Source organism: Astyanax mexicanus, chromosome 9 (assembly GCF_023375975.1).
Source record: "Astyanax mexicanus isolate ESR-SI-001 chromosome 9, AstMex3_surface, whole genome shotgun sequence".
Classification (NCBI taxonomy): domain Eukaryota; kingdom Metazoa; phylum Chordata; class Actinopteri; order Characiformes; family Acestrorhamphidae; genus Astyanax; species Astyanax mexicanus.
In genome coordinates, this window is record NC_064416.1 from 42045612 (window position 1) to 42071755 (window position 26144).

A 26144-nucleotide genomic window follows, 5' to 3' on the forward strand; every position below is an offset into this window, starting at 1 on the left:
CAGCCAATTCAGGGAAAAGAGGTCATTTATATAAATACACAAAGTAAAAACCAAAATGTTGTATTCTATGAGAAAACAAGAATTGGGAAAATGGGCATGTGAACATAGTACATAAAAATCACAAAGGTTATAAACTGACCTCAAAAAATATATAATAAGAATATTGTGTCTTTAATTATGAGAGTGAAGCATTTACACAACCAAAAAACAACCCAAATTTCATGTTATTTCTGTGTGTGAGTGTTTTTTATGTGGATGAATAAAATCCAAGTGGCTCCTGTTATTCTGATGAGGGTGACCACAACCCTCTATAGTCTAGACAAGCGTAAACGTGTCCCAAAGTCCCAATTCCAGATAATTTCCATGATGCACTGTGTGCGCATGTGTGTGTGTGTCCCAAATGGTTCCTGCCACCGCTTTTGGTGGGAGTGAACAAAGCACTAAAGTAAATGCCTACTTGAGTATATAAGACTAAGACAACTGTAGTACAAAATTTTAAAAAATGGGAAACATAAGTAAACAGGGGTACAATTTCCCTCACTTTATGTTTTTTGAGTAAGACATTCAATGATGTTTTCCACATTTAAAAATTCTACTTTTGTCTATATTGCCTATTTTTGATGTTTTATTTTTACGTAAAAACATGGTCGTGACAATATGGTAATTCATCACCTCATTTAAAAAAAATACAAATTCTGAATATAGACAGGACACAAGTCTATAATTACTTTAAAGTATTTTGGCATGTCAAAAACAATTGACATGCTCAGCAAACACAGCATATACAAAACATGTTGACATATATAAACTAACTTATATTGAAACATATTTTATTCCCAATAAATAATAAATGCAAATAAAGAACATACCTATCCAATATGCTATTTCCATATTTGCATCGAGCTATTGCTAAAACCATGGCAACACCACATGTGGCAGACTAGGGTCCAAATCTCTGGAAAGGCTAGCACATCTCACTACACCAATGAAATCCAACAAGTAAAACTCGTAACACAACATTATTCTATCCACGTGGCTCTTAATAAGAGAATCAGACAAATTTAAGAAGAATTAATGTAGAATTTATATATTTCGTCGAAGCTTGGCCTGAAACTCCCCAGAAATGTATCTACTCATCATTGAAAGGATCAGCTGTGATTGGTCCACTGAGGCTCATGTGCTCGACTACACATTCCCACCTTTGTGGATTAAACTGCAGAGTCGCAGACAAACAAACGCAAAAGTAGAAACATGCACAGTAGCATAGGGCACTTGCACAGGCTATGCTGTAGGCATTGCGGTGACTTAATGCAGTTTATTGCGTCGACATATGCTTTTCTAAAGATTTATACATTAAATTACAGATTTAGAAAATCTGCTTAGTTACACAATGTGACGCAAAAATCCGATAAAAATCACTGTGCAGTTCATAAGAATCTGTCACTGCTAAAGCCTTTTATCTGCTCGTTAAAACACAATCAATATTGTGTATTTAGCAAATGTCATGCAACTACATACAGCAAGATGTGGCTCTACTGTTCACATCGATATGGGAATAATACAATATTAAGCAAAATTAAAGATTTGGTTATATTGCCCATCCCTATGTTGAAGTATAAGAAACAAAAACACTACCACTTATAGAACTTAATTGTACATTTTATTTAATCAAAACAGTGGAATCTAACAAGACAGGAAAACACCGCAATCTAGTGCAACAAAAAAAAAACACTACCTGACATGTAATATAATAAGTTAAAAATTATAACGAATCACAAAACAAATCGTAAATCCTTAATCGTAAACCGTAAAGCCTTAAATCGTAAATCGTATCGTTCAACCCATAACCCAGCCGGTTATAAACCAGACTGGTGCTGCTGTGTAACCCAGCCACGTTGCACCGCCTGAGCACGGAAACAGCAGAGCACTCCTCCTCGACCATTTTGTTAAAGCTACCGAGTTGGGTTTCCCATTCTCAGTCTCAGACTGTAAAACACGGACAGCTGTGAAGGTGGCGTGTTTAACAAACAGGTGGCCGGTTTATATTAACTTAACCCAGCTAACGCTAACCCACAATGACCAGCAGCTTCAGCTCTAGCTCTGCCAAAGAAGCTTAACCGGCCAAATCATCAGACCGACCAACCAACCGACCGGCATATGCGCTAGCACCAGCATTTAGCTATCTAACTATAAAGTGGTAGATAAGCTATATACCCACTGGCTCTAGTTAACAGGGTTTTGGTCATTAGATAAAGCTGGAATTGGTTATAAACCGGTTTAATCAAAGCAAGATCAATAAACTTTTCAAAGCAACAACATTTCAGTGAACAGTTTTATAGCTAACGTTTAATAGCTAAAAAGTTAACTTATTTCTCATTTAACGTTTATATTCAAATATCGTAAGTTAAACGCGACTTAAAAATAAGAAGAACCAAAAAGAATAATAAAAACGTTAACGTTGATGTAGTTACGTTAGCTGCTACAAGCTAAACTCAGAGATATGCTTAAGCATCCAGCCGGTTATTTTAGCTAACTAAACTTAGCTAAGGCTTATTTCTTTGTTTAAACAAAACAGCTAGAATAATATCACAGTCCAAACTGACTAACGTACATAAAACGCGTGGTTAATAAATAAAAATAATTTAAAGAGTTAAAAATAATTGTTAAATGTTTTCTGTTTTATGCCCCCAACAAACCGACCGACATAAGCTAACTAAGGTTATATACCAGCTGTACCTTTAAGCTCCCCATGTGGAGGTAGGTTATATACGAGAACTAACTAGCTAACTGTAAGTTATATCCAGCAGCTCTAACATGGTTGTGAGTTATTGTATATAACGTTAGTAGGTTTGATTAAAGCAATATCAATGTAATTTTCAAAGCAGCAACATTTCTGTCAACTTCCCTTACTGTAGCTAAACTATGTCTTATAGAGTCTTATCTAACTCTAGCTAAAAATGTAAACTTTTAAAAAATGTTAATAGCAACCTAGGACATGTAAGTTTGCGTTGTACATGAAAAGCGTGAAAGCAAAATACAACGTTTAAACGTGTTTAAAATAATAAACAACGTGTTTAATTTAACGTTAATACACAGGGGAGAGTGTTAGCTAGCTTAGCTAATCTAAAGCTATCTTATTTAGCTGCTACAAGCTAAACACACACACACACAAGCTTTAAGCGCCCAGTCATCTGGTTAACCTAGCTAACGCTACTTAACCTATCAAGGGCTTGTTATATATATAAAATAATCAGCTGCGACAATATTACAGTGAAAACAGACAACATAAAATGCGGAACGTTAAGTATAAAAAGGCTAAAATAATAGCTAACGTTAAATGTTTTCTGTTTCTGTTGTGTGCCCCTAGCAGTCGCCATAGTTACTACACAGCCAGCGCGAGAGGAAAAACCGGGGAAAATCGCTTAAACTCGAACAAATAACAATTTTAAGAGGATAAAACGTCGATTCTAGTTAAATGAATCAAACGTATGTTATTAAAACTGTTATTTCAGACTGATTTTAACCGTCCTCTTTGTGTTTGGCTTTGTAAAAAACGAGAGCCGAACAAAAGAAGCCCGTTGTTAGCAGGCTGTGCTAACAGCTAACGGCTCTGAGCTCAGCCAGCCGCCGTTCAGGTTCAGCTTTTCAGTCCGAAATACACAGATAGAGACACAGCACGGCGGCTCACTAAACTCGAAATATAACAGTTTAACATTTATACTTACTATTCCCGTCCTTCTCATTTAGGTTAGTGAGCTCTACGCGTCCCTGATAACCGAGCCTGGCCGCGCTCCCCCGCTCCTTCTCTTTTTCGACACTATTCTAATCGCCATTCACATTGTTGAAGCTATGCGGCGTGGGCGGAGCTTTCGGATCAGGTTCTGTGATGGGCGGAGCTCTCAGGCCGGCTCAGACTAGCAGTATCAGTGGTATGAGTGCGAGTGGGCGGGGCATGCAGATTAGTTCAGCGATGGGCGGGCATCTCTCTGCAGTCTTTCAGAGGTGTCAAGTAACAAAGTATACATACTTCATTATATTACTTTAGTAGAGATTTTAATAATCTATACGTTACTGGAGTAAATTTATTTATTTTCAGACGATTTTTGACTTTAAGTCCTTACATTTTCAAGCAATTATCTGTTCTTTCTAACGTTACTCCTTACATTAAAAAAATAGAATTTTTATTTCATCTTGTTTTTATTCTGTCTTTCATTAAAAAATCCTATACAGATAAAGTAAATCCGACTGTGGCTGAATGAGAAGTATAAACATATACACACCGACACCCTATTGGTTTGTATGCAATTAATTATTGCAAGAACATAGCAGACGTATGTAGTCTAGTATGAAGATGATCCGTGCAGAGACTCAAGAGAACTCGAGCCAAACGTTCATCTAAGCTTACTTAATATATATTTACATTGTACTAAAATACATTCATTTACAATGAGCATATACGCAGCAGAAACACGAGGAGGGGGGTAGTGCACTATAGGACTCCTTTTCTTTTTCATTACTTTTACTTCTATACTTTAAGTAGTTTTAAAAGCAAGCTTTTTACTCTTTTATTCAAGTAAAAAGCTTGATATGATCCCTGAACTTCTACAGAAGTATTTTAAACCCTAGTATCCATACTTCTTCCTGAGTAATAATAAATGTGAATACTTTGGATACATCATACTTTTGGATAAGTCTGTTTTGCGGCTGTCTGGCGCTCATGGGCGGAGCATGCAGATCTGACTGAATCAGAGGGGCGGGGCCTTCCGAGCCTTCTGATCCGGCTCCGCTGTATTCGTGGAAATGTGGGCGGGCTATGCAAATATCCGTAGTCATGCCAACGTGGGCCGAGCGGTTGCGTCAGTCATTCACGGACTGGAAGCGCTGCGGTGACGGAGTGATTATGGCGGTAAATTCAAGTCTATAGGCTCTTATTGTCTTTACATCTGAGTACGGATACACAGTACAACGCAATTACAGTGCAAAATGGAACAAATACAGTGCAGACACAGTGCCAGCTAAATGTGTGAGGTGAGGATAAGTTGCAGAGATATGTAGCATGTGATAACATGCTATATACAGTTCAAAACGTCATGACTAAATACCAAAACATAAATCTGACTTCTAATATGTTTATAAGTATACGAAATTGTTATTATTAAATTCATGTTAATAATCATGTAAAATACCTGCACACAAACATAGAGGGGGAAATAACCTCACATATCTTTAAAAATCTTGGTTCTACTCTGTAGAGCCAGCTTTCTTATCAATATATACATACATTTAGATAATACTATTGTTGAGCTTTATTAATGCATTATTAAATACATATTTATTTAATATATATTTAAAGGTGCAATGCTTATAAACACAAATCACAAATGCTGGAGAAAAGGCCTCAATTATGTTAATACGGGGAAAAGAGGGTTCAGTTACAAAACTGCAAGGTATCGACCTGCCTTTAGGGGCAGAGCAACTGCATCTGGACACAATGTTCCCCCCAATGTTTAGCTTTGTTTTAATAATAATAATAATAATAATAATAATAATAACAACAACAACAATACACATTAACAAATTATTATAAATGTACAATATAAATATATTGTTGCTTTAGGTTTTAATACTAAAAACGAACTATAATAATGATACATAAAAATAAGCAACAATTATTATCATTAGTGATAAGATAGAAACAATATAATAAAATATAATTTTATATAATTGTATATGATAATATAATAAAATAAACTCAATAAAACACCAAAACAAATGATGATGATGTATCAAATTAACAAAAATAATTGTTATTGGTGGAGGATTTCATTACAAAATAAACATTGTAGCAGTAAAAAAATATTTTTTCTTATTGCTTATCTGTCTGAATGTATTGTTTAATGTTGTTAATATTGTTTGCATGTTTTTTGCCTCATATAAAAATAAAAATAATATAATAAACAAATCCAAACTAATGCTATATATGTTATATCTAATTCCTGAATAGACTCCTATGCAAAAAAAAAAAAAAAGAAAAGTCTGTTTACCAACCAGTCTAAATCACTACATAAACCCAACAGGCTGCGCGTATTTATTTATGTACTGTGTTTAATAGGGATTTACTCACTGCAGCCGTGCCGAGCAGCGCTTCACCTCCTCATGCGGTAACATGAGGGATTCACCGCAGCACGCCGCACCGCGCTGGATATATCATTTAGAAAAAGCCGCAGGATTATTAGCGTTTCTCCCAGGAGCAGAAAAACACGCGGGTTTCTGTAATATTCCAGCGGGTTTATCCTCAGTAAAGCTCCGTCAGTGCTGAGTCTGGTGCGCTGCTCCCGCACGGCACGCAATTACCGTGACGAAGCTGCACAGAAACCCAATCATAAACAGTAATCCTCCTCCACCTCCTCCTGCTCCTCCAGCAGCGGACAGACCGGGACACACAGCACAGACCCTGAAGAGGCACCGCGGTCCGGACACGGCCGAGCCCGAGCAGCTGAGTGATGATGATGAATGAACAGCAGTGCAGCAGCAGCAGCAGCAGCGCAGGGCGATCATGCCAATGCCCATGTGCTTCAGCCAGCGCTGCTGCAGCACTGCGCCTGCGCACTGTACACACACGCTAAACACTGCTGTACTGATGTGAATTGGTGTGTGTTAAACACAGTAAGCAAATGCTGCTGTAGTAATGTGTATTTTTGTGAGTGAATAGTGTGTGTAGGGGTGTGTATATGTGATCCTGATCTTCTTGTGTGTATTGTGGTGTGCATGTGTTAAAGTGAGTGAGTAGTGTGTTAAATGCTGCTGTACTAGTGTGTTTGTGTGTGAGTAGTGTGTATTGGTGTGTAGTGTGTATTGGGGTGTGCATGTGTGTTAATGCTGCTGTACTAGTGTGTATTTGTGTGAGAATAGGTGTGAGTAGTGTGTATTTGTGTGAGAATAGGTGTGTGTAGTGTATATTTGTGTGGGAATAGGTGTGAGTAGTGTGTATTTGTGTGAGAATAGGTGTGAGTAGTGTGTATTGGGGTGTGCATGTGTGTTAAATGATGCTGTACTAGTGTGTATTTGTGTGAGAATAGGTGTGAGTAGTGTGTATTTGTGTGAGAATAGGTGTGAGTAGTGTGTATTTGTGTGAGAATGGGTGTGAGTAGTGTGTATTTGTGTGAGAGAGTGAGTAGTGTGTATTGGGGTGTGCATGTGTGTTAAATGCTGCTGTACTAGTGTGTATTTGTGTGAGAATAGGTGTGAGTAGTGTGTATTTGTGTGTGAGAGTGAGTAGTTTGTATTGGTGTGTAGTGTGTATTGGGGTGTGCATGTGTGTTAATGCTGCTGTACTAGTGTGTATTTGTGTGTAAGTATGAGCGTGTGTGTGTGATTAAATACTTTGTGTGAGTAGTGTGTATTTGTCTGTGAGAGTGAGTAGTGTGTATTGGTGTGTAGTGTGTATTTGTGTGAGAATAGGTGTGCGTAGTGTGTATTTGTGTGTGAGAGAGTGAGTAGTGTGTATTGGTGTGTGGTGTGTATTAGGGTGTGCATGTGTGTTAAATGCTGCTGTACTAGTGTGTATTTGTATGAGAATAGGTGTGAGTAGTGTGTATTTGTGTGAGAATAGGTGTGAGTAGTGTGTATTTGTGTGGGAATAGGTGTGAGTAGTGTGTATTTGTATGAGAATAGGTGTGAGTAGTGTGTATTTGTGTGTGAGAGTGAGTAGTGTGTATTTGTGTGAGAATAGGTGTGAGTAGTGTGTATTTGTGTGGGAATAGGTGTGTGTAGTGTATATTTGTGTGGGAATAGGTGTGTGTAGTGTATATTTGTGTGGGAATAGGTGTGAGTAGTGTGTATTTGTATGAGAATAGGTGTGAGTAGTGTGTATTTGTGTGTGAGAGTGAGTAGTGTGTATTTGTGTGAGAATAGGTGTGAGTAGTGTGTATTTGTGTGGGAATAGGTGTGAGTAGTGTGTATTTGTATGAGAATAGGTGTGAGTAGTGTGTATTTGTGTGTGAGAGTGAGTAGTGTGTATTTGTGTGAGAATAGGTGTGAGTAGTGTGTATTTGTGTGGGAATAGGTGTGAGTAGTGTGTATTTGTATGAGAATAGGTGTGAGTAGTGTGTATTTGTGTGTGAGAGTGAGTAGTGTGTATTTGTGTGAGAATAGGTGTGAGCAGTGTGTATTTGTGTGAGAATAGGTGTGAGTAGTGTGTATTTGTGTGTGAGAGTGAGTAGTGTGTATTTGTGTGAGAATAGGTGTGAGTAGTGTGTATTTGTGTGAGAATAGGTGTGAGTAGTGTGTATTTGTATGAGAATAGGTGTGAGTAGTGTGTATTTGTGTGTGAGAGTGAGTAGTGTGTATTTGTGTGAGAATAGGTGTGAGTAGTGTGTATTTGTGTGAGAATAGGTGTGAGTAGTGTGTATTTGTATGAGAATAGGTGTGAGTAGTGTGTATTTGTGTGAGAATAGGTGTGAGTAGTGTGTATTTGTGTGAGAGTAGATGTGAGTAGTGTGTATTTGTGTGAGAATAGGTGTGAGCAGTGTGTATTTGTGTGTGAGAGTGAGTAGTGTGTATTTGTGTGAGAATAGGTGTGAGTAGTGTGTATTTGTGTGAGAATAGATGTGAGTAGTGTGTATTTGTGTGAGAATAGGTGTGAGTAGTGTGTGTTTGTGTGAGAATAGGTGTGAGTAGTGTGTATTTGTGTGAGAATAGGTGTGAGTAGTGTGTATTTGTGTGTGAGAGTGAGTAGTGTGTATTTGTGTGAGAATAGGTGTGAGTAGTGTGTATTTGTGTGAGAATAGGTGTGAGTAGTGTGTATTTGTATGAGAATAGGTGTGAGTAGTGTGTATTTGTGTGAGAATAGGTGTGAGTAGTGTGTATTTGTGTGTGAGAGTGAGTAGTGTGTATTTGTATGAGAATAGGTGTGAGTAGTGTGTATTTGTGTGAGAATGGGTGTGAGTAGTGTGTATTGGTGTGTATTTGTGTGAGAATAGGTGTGAGTAGTGTGTATTTGTGTGAGAATAGGTGTGAGTAGTGTGTATTTGTGTGTGAGAGTGAGTAGTGTGTATTTGTGTGAGAATAGGTGTGAGTAGTGTGTATTTGTGTGAGAATAGGTGTAAGTAGTGTGTATTTGTGTGAGAATAGGTGTGAGTAGTGTGTATTTGTGTGAGAGAGTGAGTAGTGTGTTTTGGGGTGTGCATGTGTGTTAATGCTGCTGTACTAGAGTGTATTTGTGTGAGAATAGGTGTGAGTAGTGTGTATTTGTGTGTGAGTAGTGTGTATTGTGTATATTTGTGTGAGAATAGGTGTGAGTAGTGTGTATTTGTGTGTGAGTAGTGTGTATTGTGTATAGTGTATATTTGTGTGAGAATAGGTGTGAGTAGTGTGTATTTGTGTGTGAGTAGTGTGTATTGTGTATAGTGTATATTTGTGTGAGAATAGGTGTGAGTAGTGTGTATTTGTGTGTTAAATACTGCTGTACAATTGTGTATCTGTGTGTGTGAGAGAGAGCGAGAGAGCGTGTGTGTGTGAATGCTGCTCTTTTAGTGTGTTTTAGTTAGTTGTATATGTGTAAAATGCTGCTGTACTAGTGAGTATTTGTGTGAAAGTGTGAGCGTGTGTGTGTGAGGAAATACTGTGTATTAGTCAAGTTGTGTATGTGTGTTAAATACTGCTGTACTAGTGTGTATTTGTGTGTGAGAGTGAGTGTGAATTAGTTGTGTATGTCTGTATGTAATCCCTTTTAAAAAATTGCCATATATATTGCAGAACAAATATGTCAATACCAATGGCAGCCTTTTCCAATATTGTGCAGCCCTAGTGTGTAGGAGAGAATGTGTGTATTGGTGTATTTTGCATGATGTTATAATGCATACTGGTGTGTGTATGAGTGAATTCTGCTGTTTTAGTGAGTATTAGTGTGTATGTGTGTGCACAGAGCTCCTATCCCTTCTATTAAAAGTGAAGTCAGAATCCTACCCTTCCACAGCCAATGTGTTAATGTTACAAAGAGACAAATTATAATAATGCTAATTATGTATATTTTTGAGTTTTTATTCTCATATTGGTCCCCACAAAAATCTAAATACAGACACACACACACAGTCATGCGGACCACCATGCGGCTGAACAGCGCATGCGCTCTGTCTGCAGCGCTGCTTCTCAGCACTTCCAATAGATCCCCCACACTGCACTGTGCTATCACTACCCTGCTCTAACACTCTACTGTTTCTAATATACCCAACTCACTGGCCACTTTATTAGAAACACCTACCTTCTACCTCCACTCACTGGCCACTTTATAAGAAACACCTACCTTCTACCTCCACTCACTGGCCACTTTATTAGAAACACCTACCTTCTACCTCCACTCACTGGCCACTTTATTAGAAACACCTACCTTCTACCTCCACTCACTGACCACTTTATTAGAAACACCTACCTTCTACCTCCACTCACTGGCCACTTTATTAGAAACACCTACTATCTACCTCCACTCACTGGCCACTTTATTAGAAACACCTTCCTTTCTACCTCCACTCACTGGCCACTTTATTAGAAACACCTACCCTCTACCTGGCAAAAAAATAAATAAACACCTACCTTCTACCTCCACTCACTGGCCACTTTATTAGAAACACTTATCTTTGTACTTCCACTCTATTGGCCACTTCATTAGAAACCCCAAACTTATGCCTTTCATTCTTTTGGCCACTTTATTAGAAACATTTACTTTGTTGTTTCACTATTTTGGCCACTTTATGAGGAACACCTATCCTGTGCTTCAACTTACTGGCCCCTTTATCGGAAACACTTACATTGTACCACTCACTGGACACTTTATTAGAAACACCTATATTGCGCTTCCACTTTTTTGGCCACTTTATTAGAAACACATATCCTGTGCCTTAACTCACTGGACACTTTATTAGAAACACTTACTTTCTGCTGCCAATCTTTTGGCCACATTATCGGGAACCACCTACTAGAGGTGGGCGGATCGATCCAAATATCGATAATATCGATACGAATGCTGGTATTGGTATTGAGCAATACTCGTGTAAAAATATCGATATTCAAGCTTTTTTCTCTGCCGCACGCACTGACTGCTGCGCACGAGATTCACCACAGTCTACTCTCTGGTCTCTTGTTGCTGCACATGCGTCACATGGCTCAGCAAAGCCAGCCAAACCGCCACGCAGGTAGGCTCAGCCTGGCCCCGCCCACTCAGCGCTCTCCTCGAGTCCACACGCCTCTACCTCAGGAGATTTGTGTTGAGTGATATTTTTTTACACTCTGTTTATTTAAGAAAAACTTGCATTTGAATTGCACTGAAAGAAGACAATTCCTTATTTTTTATTGTTTTTCCAAATGACAATTCTATTAAAAAAAAGAAACAAAGAAACAAAGAACTAGAAAAGATGTCTAGTGAGGGGAGAATTTTTATTTTATTTTTTTATATTTTTTTATTTTATTTTTAAACTTTGGTTTGTTACTGTTCCATTGTTTCTAAACAAAAAATGTTGATTGTGATACTAAAGTATTTTGTTATCACTTACAATGTTTGGTGAAATTATATCCTAGGTTTTTGGATCATTTGGATCTATAAAGCTTAAATATTAAAAAGTATCGGTATCAGTATCGATATCGGCAATACTGGCCCTGCGTTTACTTGGTATCGGATCGATACCAAAATTCCCGGTATCGCCCACCTCTACCACCTACACTGTACTTCCACTCACTGGCCACTTTATTAGAAACACCTACCCTCTACCTCTACTCACTGGCCACTTTATTAGAAACACTCTCTTTCTGCTGCCAATCTTTTGGCCACTTTATTAGGAACATCTACACTGTACTTCCACTTACTGGCCACTTTATTAGAAAAACCTACACTGTACTTCCACTCCCTGCCCATTTTATTAGAAACACCTACCCTGTTCTTCAACTCACTGGCCACTTTATTAGAAACACCTATTCTGTTCTTCAACTCACTGGCTACTTTATTAGAAACACCTATCCTGTGCTTTCACTCACTGGCCACTGTATAAGAAACCATTCATTTCTACTTCCACTTGCTGGCCACTTTATTAGAAACACCCTCTATGTGCTCCCATTTGCCAGCTACCTTATCAGAAACCCCTATCTTTGTCCTTCCACTCACTGGCCACTTTATTGGAAACACCCCCCTTAAATGCCCACTCACAGACAACGTTACTATAGACATCTATCTTAGTACAATCATTCACTGGCCACTTTATCAGAAACACACTGGGGAGGAGTTTCAGATGAAGTGGTCTGGGAGTGTAGAAGAGGGAGGGAGCGAACAGTGGCCCAGACACACACACACACTAATCTGCACAGGAATAATCTGGCTCAGTCTATGGTCACCTGCCTCCTTCCGTCTGTCTGTGTCTCTCTATATCCGTCTGTCTCAGCAAATGTCTTTCTGTCGCCTTCAGTTCGGTCAATCCTGATCAACATAAAATACCCTCTAAAGACAGCCCCTCTCTTTATCCCAGCTGTAGCTGTTCAGCCAAAACATGTTTGATGTCTGAAGTTTGAAGCTTATGTAGCAAACAAAACAACTAATTTAGCAATTAGACGTAAGCATGGATAAAACTGCCTGCCTAAACCATCACGTGCACTTTTTAATAAACTTTATTGTGTGGTTTTGACACTGTGTAACACACTGTTTTCTTTAAACATGGACTAATTTATAGGCAAAAGTCAAACTTCAGGTTGGCTGCGACTGTTTTTATAGCTATGCTATAAGCCCTATATATATGTGCTTGGGGTGTGTCCAAATTGCATGGTCAGATGTAACAGAAATTAAGTATGAATAAGTATGCAGTATTGGTATTGGTAAGTTTTAAAGTCAATGTCTCATCACTGTCAGCACAAAACTGGTCAATACATTATTATTTTCATGCACTTTTTGTCAAATTGCACTATTAAGGTTAGAATACTGTATTTCAACACCTGAAGCCAGTATTACAAGGTTTTACTAATGTACGTTTTACAACAAATATGATGTAATTGGATGTCAGTAAACGTTTTGAATGTGTGTCGGTGTGCCTTTAGTATCTTGAAGGCACAAAATAATACAAATGCATGGCTTAAAAAACGCAAAAGGCATTTCTATTAATTAATCTTGGACGTGATTTGGGTGTAACGTGAAATAAAATCAGTGTGCCAGTTGTCATTCCTTTTAGGAGCCAGATGCGCTCTGACTTTGGCGCCTCAGTAGAGGAAACTAACCTGCGCGTCAATGCTGTGATGATACACGAGCAGCTCATTTAAGGAAACAGCAAGTTATTTTATTCTTTATTCTGTTTATTGTTGAGGTAAAAACTCGATTTGCGTCCGTGTGTGTACTGCATGGCTAACTGTTGACTGTCAACTGTTGTCAGGGTTTAAATTGGTCAGTGGTGCACCTGTATTTCCCACCACCAAGATACAAAAAAGCCAGATATTTACCTGAACTCACTTCAGACCACCACACTCATCAGTTTGACTGGATTGACTGACCTTAGCATCTTTACTTAGTTGAGTAGCTTTTGCTTTAATAAGGATTAGAACATTACTCATATAGAGCTATGAGTTTAGCACAGCTGTTAACTGAAAGCCATTAATTCCAGGTGACTCTACTTTATAAAACTGACTAAGAAAATCCAGCAGAGATGTGTAAATCTGTCATCAAAACAAGAGGGGCTACTTTGAAGAATCTTAAATGTAAAAGATATTCTGGTGTTTTTAACACTTTTTTGTTTACTAAATAATATTTTTTTTCTTGATAGTTTGGATGACTTTAGTATTAATCTACAATGCAGACAATTTAAAAATAATGTAAAATCACTGAATTTAAGGTGTGTCCAAATGTTTGACTGGTACTGTAGTTATGAGTGTTGTTATGATGGACACAGGCTACTCATGCCTGGAACAAAGTAAAAAAAAATATTCATTAGTACAAAAGTGTTTGAGAAGTTAATACTTTCATACACTTCCTGTCAAACACGCACTATTAAGGTCAATACACTGTATATAATTAAAGTATTATAGTACTGCTGTGTAGTACACAATTGGGACACAGCCCTTGTTTATACATAACATAGTGTCATACAGTGTTACTAATTTCATGTTAAGAAAGTTTAGTAAGGTCAAGCAAGAGAGATTGATTGTGCAAATCTGTCTTTTTCCCTGAACGATTCCTGTAAAGTGATGTTAATATCTTTATGAAAGAAACATCCTGTCTTGTGAAAGACACACGGTTTTATTGTGCGAGTTCTTTTGCTCCTAAGGTGTGAAAGGCGACCTCGATAATGACCCTTCAGTGGTGACACATACGTTGCGCAACCCCGAGGCGAGGTTGCATTACGCTTCATTAAGATTTCAGCAGTGGAAGACTATAAGCAGGTCAGTCATACTCCAGTTATCCCCAGACCTCTATTCACATTCAACTGCCATACAAAATACATGGCCAGCCGACACTGGGGAAGGTCAATAGAGAAGGTAACGGTAGATCAAGAGCAAATGGTGCTAGAATAAAGTCAGGGTCACACTCTGGATTTCTTATTTACTCAGGTTGTTAGCCACCTCACAGGGTGAACCATTACACAACCTGTGTGAGTTGTGTAATTTCTGCGCAGCTAAAGAGTTGTATGAAGCAATCAACAGATGATCAAAGTGAAATAGCGGTAGCAGTAATCAGAATAATGAGTATACTATAGTATATGTGGACCAAGTGTTTGTGGACACCCCTCTCTGAACACAATAAACATGAAACTGTGACGTAGGCCTAGGCTATTTAATGCTAGATTTTAATTTATATTAAGCTTTGGCATGATTATCACAATATAGCAAAGTAACAAATCATTAACTTATCGTAAATAAGTTGCAAAAATGATATAATGTTATAATCACATATAATGCACTGGCCTGCATAGTACATTGCAGTATGTTTGTATTTAATTATGTGCAGTACATCATGGTAATCTGTGTGGTGGTTTTTTTTTTCCTCCGAACCTGCCCACTGCCATTTTCCCGGGCCCATTTCCACAATCAGGGTTGCCTGGTATGGACAACAGCACACAAACAGTTTGCTGCAGCCTTGGAAAGAGGGGAGCTAGCTTTTTTATTTTGTTGAACAGGTAATCACTGAGCTTCAGTTAGGTTGCTGACCATAGCTCGGTAATTTACCGACACTAGCAAAGTACAGGTGAGCATTTTGGACATTAAAATTGATATATTCACTGATCAGCTACAGAACTAGACTCATCATCACTTTCCACTTTTTTGTGTGTGTGTGTGAGTCTGGGAACTCGTGTGAGCTCGGACATTGGACAGCTGTAGACATTTCACACTTATTTATTCACATTTATGACTGATTTTTTCTTTAATTAACAGTTTTCTTAAACAATAGGCCTCTGCTTCTTCTGTGTTGCACTGTTTGTTAAAGGTTAACTGTTAAAGGCTGTTTATGGGTTGGGCCGGGTCAGGCTCGGACAGGACATGTTGGGAGATTTTGAACCACAGTCTCCCACACAATGTGTTGGTTAGCTCATAAGCACGTAGTGGTGATATCCAGTGCATCACCCCAATCATTTTTATGCCATATACAGTATTACTGGTTATCTTATCAATAACTAGCTAGAAAACACCCAGGGCAGCATGGTGGCTTAGTGGTTAGCATGTTTGCCTCACAGCACTGGGGTCCTTGGTTCAAGTCCCTATCTGTGTGTAGTTTCCATGTTCTTCCTGTGATAGATTGGCACTCTGTCCTCGGTAAACGCTGTAGTACCTAATGCAGTCCTCCAGGTGGACTGTAGTTTCCGGTTGAGAGTACTCTGTGCGCTATTGGCTGTCGCTTCTCACCAGGGTATGGATGAGTGCTGTTGTTCTATGGTTTGTTGTAATAAAGTATCACGTCATTTGTGTGTTTTGGTATCGTTTTATTAGTTTGTTAGTCACATAAAGTTAAATCTACAGCTGAATTACAGGAGGTTTTACAGTACGGAATTCGACTGAACTTTTCATCACATAAAGCCAGTCTTACGCGGTTTATTGATGTAAGTTTCACAACAAATATAAATGTAATTGTATGTCAGTGAACTTGGTAAATGTTTGTATTGGGTTATCTATGTGCCACTGTTTTGAGAAATATTATGTGAGTCATAAGATTGTCGTCATCCGTTTCACTGATTTTATGATTTCCTCATAGTGATGAGTTGGCTTTAAGTTAACAGTGTTCACAGTCTGTCGTCATTTTTGCAGCTGTATAGAGTATAGAGTCAGTGAAGATCAGTTTAATATGTGTTGTGATATACAGCAGTACAGTGGACTGTTTTTTTTATTAAAACGTCAGATTTAAATGAATAATTGTGGAGCAGCTTTCTGACTGACAGTCATCCTTAGTTAAAAAATATATATTTAGTACTTTAATGTAAATGGAAATTCAAACCATTGGAATTATTACTTTTAGCATGGATGCTTGGATGGATCCCTAATTGTAACGGCACTAAAAGGAAACCTGCATAGAACCCGTCTGGCACCACCTCTCACTCATCAACCCCAACCAGAACCCTACGCACTAGAACAATTGAAGATCTGCTATTTTGTTCATTTTGGTTAAAAAAACTCAAACAAAACACAGCAGGATTAGACAGCAGACTTTGTCTGTGGCAAGTCAGTAGACGAGAGAGATGTAAGTACTTTCAAATGATAAGTTTTGTTCTGATATCGTAGTTAAGCCTGATCTAGCTTGTTAGCTAAGTGTTTTGCCATTTTAACGCAAGCTAACACTATTGTGTGGTAAACACCCATCGTATACATGGCATGCCCAGCAGCAGCTTATTACCATAAATGTGACAGAGCCCTTAAACTGCTCATTCTGAAAAGAGACTAAAACTGGCAAGAATAGAGCTGGTGAGATCTCTTTATGTGAAAGTGATTTTGTGTAAAGATTTTGTACTGTAGCCCAAAGACCTATTTTAAAGTGTGTAAAAATTTATATATTAAGTCCCTTAACTTCTTACTAATATAAAGCGCTTAAAAAGTAAAAAAAATAAAGGCAATCCAGATAAACAAACTGATTGTTAACCAGCTCCTGACAAAGTGTTTGTTATGTTTAATAGGTCATGAGCAAATGGGTCCAGTGTGGTCACGCTGGTGAGGCTGGTTGACCAGCTTGGTGATGCTGGCCATGCTAATCATAGCGCTTACTATGTGCTGTGTGGCCATGCTTGGTCATATCAGCTAAACCATAAACCTCAAAAATACCATCATAAGCAAGGTCAAGAGCTAAGCTGGTAAACCACCCTAACTGACTTCATCTGGCCATGCTGAATATTTTAGGTCTACTGGAGATAACTGAGCACCTCCACACATTTCAAGGTGAGTGGGTGATGAGTCAGGTGTGCAGTTAGCACCATGATGTGTTAGCACTATGTTTCTGTTTAATGCTGCCAACATTAGCCTCATCTCAGCTCATCTCAGCTGATTGGCTACAATTGGGGTGGGGAAATGGGTGTGTGGGGGTCGTAGGTGGGTTTAAAGCAAGAGTGGGTGGGTGTATAGTGAGGTGGGTGGGTGTATAGTGAGGTGGGTGTGTGTGGGGGTCTATGTAAACTATCACATTAATGTCAGTTAACAGCATGCTTTCTCTGAGGTCCTGTACTATCACTTTAGCTTGTGTAAATAAACAGCTCAGAGGGACGTGCCATATCATGTGGTGGCCAATGGTTGTCTCTCTTACTGTTACACACACACACACACACACACACACACACACACACACACACACACACACACAGTTAGACTCCAATTCCCCTACAGGTCAGTAGAAGAGAAGGTGAATTATATAATTGTCACACACACACACACACACACACACACACACACACTTTATCTATCCTGTCTTCAGAGGTTAAAGAGTCAAATTAGCACCCAAAACAGTAAAGCTGCTGCAGGGGTGTTCCACAGTCTGCGTTTTACATAATAGCCAAATGCCCCCCCCCCCACACACACACACACACGATTCACAGTGGAGCTCACAAGTGCAGTCACATGTTTACATTGTGCTTCCTCACTGTTCTCACTTTAATCGCACTGTACCAGAGCATTTCTCTATTAATCTCTACTCAGATCAATTGCTATGATTCCTATGAACTGTATTCCCTCATTGTGTTCTTATGTACTGTTTTATACAGCTTATTCCCATGCAGAAATTAACCGTGCAGTGGCTCACTATCACCACAAGCTTCCTCTCAGCCCTGTTCATCCACCTAGTGCTATTAAGTAATGTGAGTGTGAGACCAATCAATAAAAGAAGCTTTGTTCATGTATGATATATCAATATTATTATATATTCTTATTAGGGATGCATCAATACCATTTTTTCCCCAACTGTCTATGAGTTTGAGTATCTATAGTCCTACCTGAAAGGGATTAGTTTCTCAGGGGGTGCCTGTGAAAAATAATTAACACTTCTACAGGAGGACCAGTGAGTTTTTTAGACTTTCTGGTCACATGACATTGTGTTCAGTAGCTCCTCCATGTCCGCTCGCTGTTGTGTTTACGCGAATCTCCGTGGGCTCAAAGTGTAATTGCGGTGTGTGGCAGTGGACACACAGCTATTTTATTAAATATAGGTGATGAAACTCAGAGATGTGGATCTGGACGAGACCAAAATTACTGGAGGACCACAGAGTTCAGTGAAAAATAGTAGATCATTCAGCCTGTAATTTTGAGAAAATTAAAGTCTGAGAAAAACAAATACATTGTAATTCTGGATGGGAATAAAATCACAGAGGACCCCCATTAAAATGAAAATGACTAATCCCATCCAGATAGGGCTTTTTAATGTGTTTGATAGAACCAGAATCCTAAACAATTTTGGAAGCCATGAGACAAATGCAGTGCCTGTACCATATTACTACATCTATCCTTATACCCATCCACCTTATAATCCACTTTCTTCTGGTCAGGGAATGTAATGCACTAAAGAATCCTGTGTAGCCGGCTAAGTTTTTGTCCTTAGTGACATTTTTTTCCTCTCTAAAATTACATTTACTTTTGTACTTTAAGTAGTTTTGAAAGCAGTACTTTTACTCTTTTACTTAAAGAGTAAAAAGCTTGAGTTGATGCTTCAATGTCTACAGAAGTATTTTAAACCCTAGTATCTATACTTCTACCTTAAGAGTAATGAATGTCACACTTTTGGTATCATCACATACTCACACCTATTTACATCACGTCACGATGCTTTTGGGAGGTGGGAGAGCGCTATATCCAGAGTATCCAATGTAATCCCATTGGGGCAGTGGAGAACATACCGAACTGATCAGGAGATCAGGATTAAACCAAGAATGATATCCAGACTCATGGAGCTGTGCAGTGCCACTTTTACTACAGAGTTCTTAAATATATATATATATATAAATACCATAACATAAAACATCATCATCACTGACCACTGAGCTCAGGCTTCTAGACCTGAACAGAGGCAGGAATTAAGAGCAGGGTTGAGTCAGTCAATCTGTGTGTGTGTACAGACTTTTCCCACGCTGGTGTCTCTGTCTGCCACCGTAAAACGGATACACATAATACACACAACACACTGGAGGAAGGGAGTGCAAATGCAGCTAGGTGGGTGTGTGTGTTTATATATATTTGTATATATTTGACTAGAAGTTTCCGCATCTCTCTGTTAATAACTAATTATTATGTAAATACCTTATAAAAGTAATTACAGTTGTTTTTTGTCTGTTTGTGGTTTGTTTTAATTGTGTTTGTAAGAAATTGGTCATTGTTTAGGCAATAATGCATTCCAATAAAACATTCATTAACTTTAACTTCTCTGTGAGAAAGAGAGCAAGTGAACGAGAGTCTACATGTGTAATAATATAGAGTTAGATACAATATAAAAGAGAGAGAGAGAGAGAGAGAGAGAGAAAGAGAAAGAGTGCCGGTAGGAGGGGCAGTGGGGCATGGTACTTTTATCCCATGGTGCATCACTGGCCCACTCTTGGAGATGTTCTGACTCTAATAAGAGTGTGTTGTTGAGACTAAGGGCCCTATCTTACACCCTGAGCAAGGCGCAGCACGATGCTCATTGCTATCTTACACCCCGTCAACAGTCTATTTTCATGCCTTGTGCACGTGCTTTTAAGTTTAGAAAAACATCTATGTCAATGGGTGTGTTGGTCTGGAAGTGAGGTGTGTTCAGGTACAATTCTGGCGTGTTTTTATCTTGGTGGCAGGAAATACAGGTGCGCCACTGACTGATTAAAACCCTGACAGCTGCGCAATCATGTCTTAGCCATGCTGGAGCACCATGCATACTGTGCACCCTTAGAGCACATACACCCCCGTTCCTAAAACACACACACTGGTGCACTGCAGAGTGCAAATCCAGCTTTTACATCAATAATAAACAGAATAAAGAACAAAATAACATCGCTGTTCCCTTAAATGAGCAGCTGGCTCACCTTTACAGCATAAATGCGCAGGTTAGTTTCCTCTGTTAAGACGCATAAAAATGCTGCACTGTTAAAATATCAATGTGCCAAAGTCAGAGCTCACCCTGGCTCTTAAAGGGAATGACTACTAGCCCACCCTGATTGGTTTATTTTACGTTATGCTCGAAACACACCCATAATTGATTAAGAGAATTAATACTGCATTTCAAGCCATGCAAGGCATATTTTATTTTTTGCGCCCTAATAATAGCAAAGACACACCGACACGCCCTACATCCAGCTGCATGATACGCAATTGCCCTGTGCACTATAGATCACTATAAATGGGCCCTAAATGTGCGTGTGACTGTGTGAGTGAGAGATATTCTAAGATATAGAATAACAGTATATCTTATATAAGAAGCATGTATCTCCAAAATAATGACCTTACAGGATAAATCAGTTGTTGCACTTTAAATGAAAGTAAATAAAGGCAAAAAAAGAGAGTTTGTTCACATAATTTTAGAGCATTTCTATTTGTCTGTTCTTTCAGAATTATCTCCACATAAATAATATATATTTAATATATATGTTTATTAAATAAGTATATTTTTTAAATCATGTTTGAATCATGGTTTATTCATGCTTTATTCTTATTTGATTTTTATTTCCAATTCATTGTTGTTCTTGTACAGGTTTTTATTTGATTTTTCTTTTCTTTTAATCATGTTTGAATCAGTTATGCTTCATTTATATGTTATTTTTATTTTCATTTTAATTGTTATTCTATTACATGTTTTTAATTTGATTTATCTTTGTATTTTCTAATTTGTACAGCACTTTGAATGAGTCAAGTCAAGTCAAGTCAAGAGGCTTTTATTGTCATTACACTGAGTACAGGTACACAGTGTGATGAAATTACGTTCCTCCGGAACCATGGTGCAACATAGAACAACAAGCAATAGACAACATAAAGTGCAGGAGTGACGACAGTGCAACATAAAAGTATAAAATTATAACACTAAATAACAATAAATACAATAAATACAAAAGACGAGACAATTTAAAGACAGGACAGTGCAGTACCGATACGGTATAATAAGTGTATAGTGTGGATAAGGTGCAGAGATGTGTGACATACTGTAACATATATAATCACAGCAGTTACTGAGGTAGAGTTTATAGTTTTTAAGAGTGCAGCAAAAAAAGTCATGTCAGCCTCTGTGTGCTGACTGGGTGTGTGTGTGGGTGAAGTTCAGTTCTTTGTGAGTGTAAAGGGGGGGGGGTGTACAGTTTAGTTTTGTGCGAGTGTGTTGGGTGAGTGGTGGGTGGGGTGGGAGTTCAGTTCTGTCTCTGTGCGTTGAGAAGTCTGACTGCCTGGTGGATGAAGCTGTTGCAGAGTCTAGTAGTGGAGGCTCGGATGCTCCTGTATCTTCTGCCGGACGGCATCAGAGCGAAGAGTCCGTGTGAGGGATGGGTGGGGTCGTCCACAATGCTGGTGGCTTTGCGGATGCAGCGTGTGGTGTAGATCTCGGTGATGGAGGGAAGAGAGACTCCGATGATTTTCTCAGCTGTCCGCACTATCTGCTGTAGGGTCTTGCGGTCTGAGGTGTTGCAATTCCCAAACCAGATGGTAATGCAGGTGCTCAGGATGCTTTCTACAGTCCCTCTGTAGAACATGGTGAGGATGGGGGGTGGGAGATGTGCTTTCCTCAGTCTCCGCAGGAAGTAGAGGCGCTGCTGGGCTTTCTTGGTTATGGAGCTGGTGTTGAGGGACCAGGTGAGGTTCTCTGCAATGTGAACACAGAGGAACTTGGTGTTATCCACAATTGTGGATAACACCAAGTTCCTCGGTGTTCACATTGCAGAGAAGTTCAGTTCAGAAATTTCCACAGCAGAGCCGTTGATGTTCAGCGGGTGGTAGACACCTGGAGCTCTCCTGAAGTCAACAACCATCTCCTTGGTTTTATCCACATTAAGAGATAGGTTGTTGGTTCTGCACCAGTCCGTCAGCCACTGCACCTCCTCTCTGTATGCTGACTCGTCGTTCTTGCTGATGAGGCCAACTACAGTTGTGTCATCAGCGAACTTGATGATGTGTATGAAAGGTGCTATATGAATAAACTTGCCTTGCCTTGCAAAAGTTAAAACAATGGTGATTTTTCATTGGACAGCTGCAAAAGACAATCTTTTAGAGAGATTTGTGTGAGAGTGACGAGTAACGTATGCGAGAGAAAGACTATATATGAGACTAAACATGAAAGAGAGACTTATTTTAGAAACACTTTTAGAAAGACTTATTTTATTATAGAAATATTTTTAAGAGACCATATTGTGGCTACTGTTGTACTGTTGGATGTCCAAACTACGACTAAAAGTAGAAGAGAAATATATGTAAGAGAGAGTGAGACTGTGTAGGAAAGACATGTGAGAGTTAGACTATAGGTTGGTTCCCAGACAGGGATTAAGCCTGGTGGTAGAATATATATTTCCTTTCAACTGAATATCTCCATTCAAAAAAACTGTACAAAACTAGGCTTAATCTTCTTATTCTGGGAAATAGCTTCTATGTATACATTTCACAAATAGACTAAATGTAAGAAATGTGTGTAAAAGACCAAGTGAAACAGAGATTATAATGTAAGAGAGACTAAAAGTGTGTGTGAAAGAGGGAAAGAGATAGAAAGAGACTGTAGTTTGCGTTCCAAAGTCTACAAAGGCTACAGTTCAGTAGGAATGACGGGGTCTACTACAAAACTGCCCTATGAACTTTTTTCTCAGTAACCCATTAAAATCACACATATGGAAGAGCCTTCAATATTTGCGGTGATCTTTGTGTGTGAAAAGCTTTTTCATCTCGTAAATAAGTTATAATTATAAAAACTAAACTTTTGGTCATTTGGCCATTACCTATATGTTGTACGAGTGCAAAGAAATTGTGGGTAGTCGAGAACCATGAAGGATACATTAGCTGCGTCCCCAAAATTGCTCAGAATGTCAAGCGCATTTTTAGGCTATATATATTAATGAAAGGGTCACTCATATTGGAATGCAGCCCATCTTGGCAGCAGCCTAGGATTTGGGACGCTGCTGAGACTTTAAGAGACATTCAATATATTCCAATGTGTCACGCAGAGTATGCAGTATAAAATGTGTATATTTAAATATATAATATAAATGCTTTTTTTGTATCACTTTTGCAGTGAAAATGTTTATTACTGTTAAAATGTTACTCATTGAATAATTACTGCAGCTTTGGCAACAGTTGGTTATTACAGTGCAGTTGAATGCAGTTGAATCTGAGTCTGTCCAGTTGAGCGCAAGTGTCTGTGTTTCTGTGTGTGTGTGTGTGTGTGTGTGTGTGTGTGTGTGTGTGTGTGTGTGTGTGTGTGAGGTTCCTTTGGGCTGTTCTTGTTCTGCGCTCTCTTATGAAACACTTGTCTGTATCTTTTCATCACTCTTCACTAAAGCAGAAAGAGAGAGAGAGAGAGAGAGAGAGAGAGACACAGACTCACCATGCAGAAGAGAGCCCGGGGTGTCCTGCAGCAACATTTTCCCAAACTCTCAGTTATTAATCCATATAAAAGTGCAGAAAAACAGGCTCCACAGTGCTCAGTTATATCCAGTGAGGTGCTCAGTCGGAGTGTTCAGCAGCAGGTTAGAGGTCAGGAAGAGAATTAGAGGTCCAGTGTGTGTGAGAGAGTGTGTGTCTGACCATGTGCAGTAAACTGCAGTAACTGAGCTTCATGCTGGGTTAAATATAGGCCAGGGACAAAAGGGGCGGGGCTTCACCTCTGTTTTGGACCTGCCTGTCACATACTGGCCTATTACAGACCTTATCAGACACACACACACACACACACACACACACACACAAAATCAATCCCTCACACACATTCTCATTTTAATCGAAACATTATAGGATTGAAAACATTTAATAAGAAATTAGAAATAATAAGGAATAAAATAGTAAAAAAAAAAAAAAATACTAATTTTAAATCATTATGAATAAAATATATATGTAAAATAGAACATTCTAAAAGATTCTAATAAAAAAAACAAATTGACACATAAAAAGTAAGGAATTTATAAAACATAAAATAAATAAAAAGATAATAGTAAAAGTAAAGTAAAAAGATAAGAATGGTAAGAAATGAAAAACTTAATTATAATAATAATGAACTAAGAACATAAGAATTAAAATATAAAACATTAGAATAAAAATAAATAAATACATAAATATATGTACATAAATAAATAAAGTAATAAGAAAAAGATAAACTAATAAACCAATGAAAAAATCATTTAAAACACAAAGTTTAAAATGTAACAAAAAAACAATACTCTTTCTCTCTTTCATACACACACAGACAAAATTCATGCCCTCTGTCTGTCGGTCACATAAACTCTCAAACTAACTCCCTTTCTCTCTCTCTCTCTCTCTCTCTCTGTACGTGTGTGTGTGTGTGTGTGTGATCTGGGCTGATCTGAGCTCATTAAGCTGTTCTTGTGCAGAAAAAAACCCTGCAAAATAATCTCGGCAGCTCTGAAACACATTATTCTTCTGATTAACTCTTTCTACCCTGTCGCTGCTCATGCTCTGCTGTATGTCGCTCTAATAGAAGACTGTCTTTAAAGTGGAATGCTCTAGAATGGTATTTATCTGTTTTAATAACTGATTAATAAGAGCTTGGTACATGGTAGTGTCAGATTTTAAACCCTTAAAGGAGAACCCCAGTGTAAAACAAAATTGGGTCGTAGTGAAACATGATAACAAGTACAACATTTTGTTGAATACAGCACTTTTAGCTGATGCCCCCAACAGGCTTACAATGCTAGTGATAGGGGCATAACTTTACCCAGGCAAAGAAATCACTATTTTACACCATTAACAAGCTCAAAGTAGCTCTGCACTTTATTGGTAGAATTCTGAGGGCCCTGTTATGTAAAACGAGGCACTGAAAACTTTAAAAGTGCACAGATAGTTTATTAAAAACAGACAGAAACAACTGGAATTCTTGCATTTCCACTGAATTAATTTTCTACTTTTTAATTTGTACTTGTCAGTTGACTTATCGTGACTTAATTTCAAGCTACCTGAAGGTATTGTGTGTATAAACAGTGCACTTTTAAAGCTCTCGTTGCCTTGTTTTAAAATTTGAGGGCCCTCAGAATTCTACTAATGAAGTGTGGAGCTACTTTGAGCTTGTTTATGGTGTAAAATAGTGATTTCTTTGCCTGGACAACTCTATGCCCCTATCAGTAGCATTGTAAGCCTGTTAAGAGCATCAGCTAAAAGTGCTATATTTATTTATAATGGGAATGACGACACCTGTAGAAGTTCTATAAGGTGTTATCCTGTGAGTGAAGCTGAACATCGACCAGCATGCTCATGGCAAGGTGACATGAATCATCAGAGTTGCCAGATTGATGTTCTGGACGTTCTTTTTTGGAAGTTGTGCGAACATTTAACATTCCACGATCTACAGTTTAATGGGTGTATTGGGAATACATCATTAAAAAGGCATTACTACTCACAGTGGACAGGGCAGTGGATGATAATAAAAACAGAAACACATAAAATATAAACTGAAATGTTAGTGCTGTTATCCTGCTGCTTGATCACATGATCACTCAGGGCTTTCAGGGTGCTCTCGTGTCTATGTTAACTTCTGGCTTTCTTTGCATAGTTGTTTTGCT

At 38.4% G+C, this 26144-nt stretch overlaps 1 protein-coding gene and 1 long non-coding RNA gene across 4 annotated transcripts in view; one reads left to right on the plus strand and one right to left on the minus strand.

Annotated features, from left to right (window-relative positions):
- Positions 1–24177, minus strand: part of mapk6 (mitogen-activated protein kinase 6) — a 47149-nt gene extending 22972 nt beyond the window's left edge. Inside the window, exon 1 of one of the 3 annotated variants that reach the window (XM_022679844.2) lies at positions 23960–24177. The gene's annotated coding sequence lies outside the window, so the exon portion shown is untranslated. Of the gene's footprint in view, positions 1–3725; positions 3876–6124; positions 6488–23959 lie in introns of those variants that run through there. The other 2 variants (XM_007242322.3, XM_007242321.4) reach the window with 2 other exon arrangements.
- LOC125804551 (uncharacterized) lies at positions 8908–9837 on the plus strand. The gene is made up of 3 exons (XR_007440656.1): positions 8908–8940; positions 8982–9012; positions 9430–9837. It is a non-coding gene; the product is annotated as an uncharacterized LOC125804551 (long non-coding RNA).
- Positions 24178–26144: the final 1967 nt, after the last annotated feature.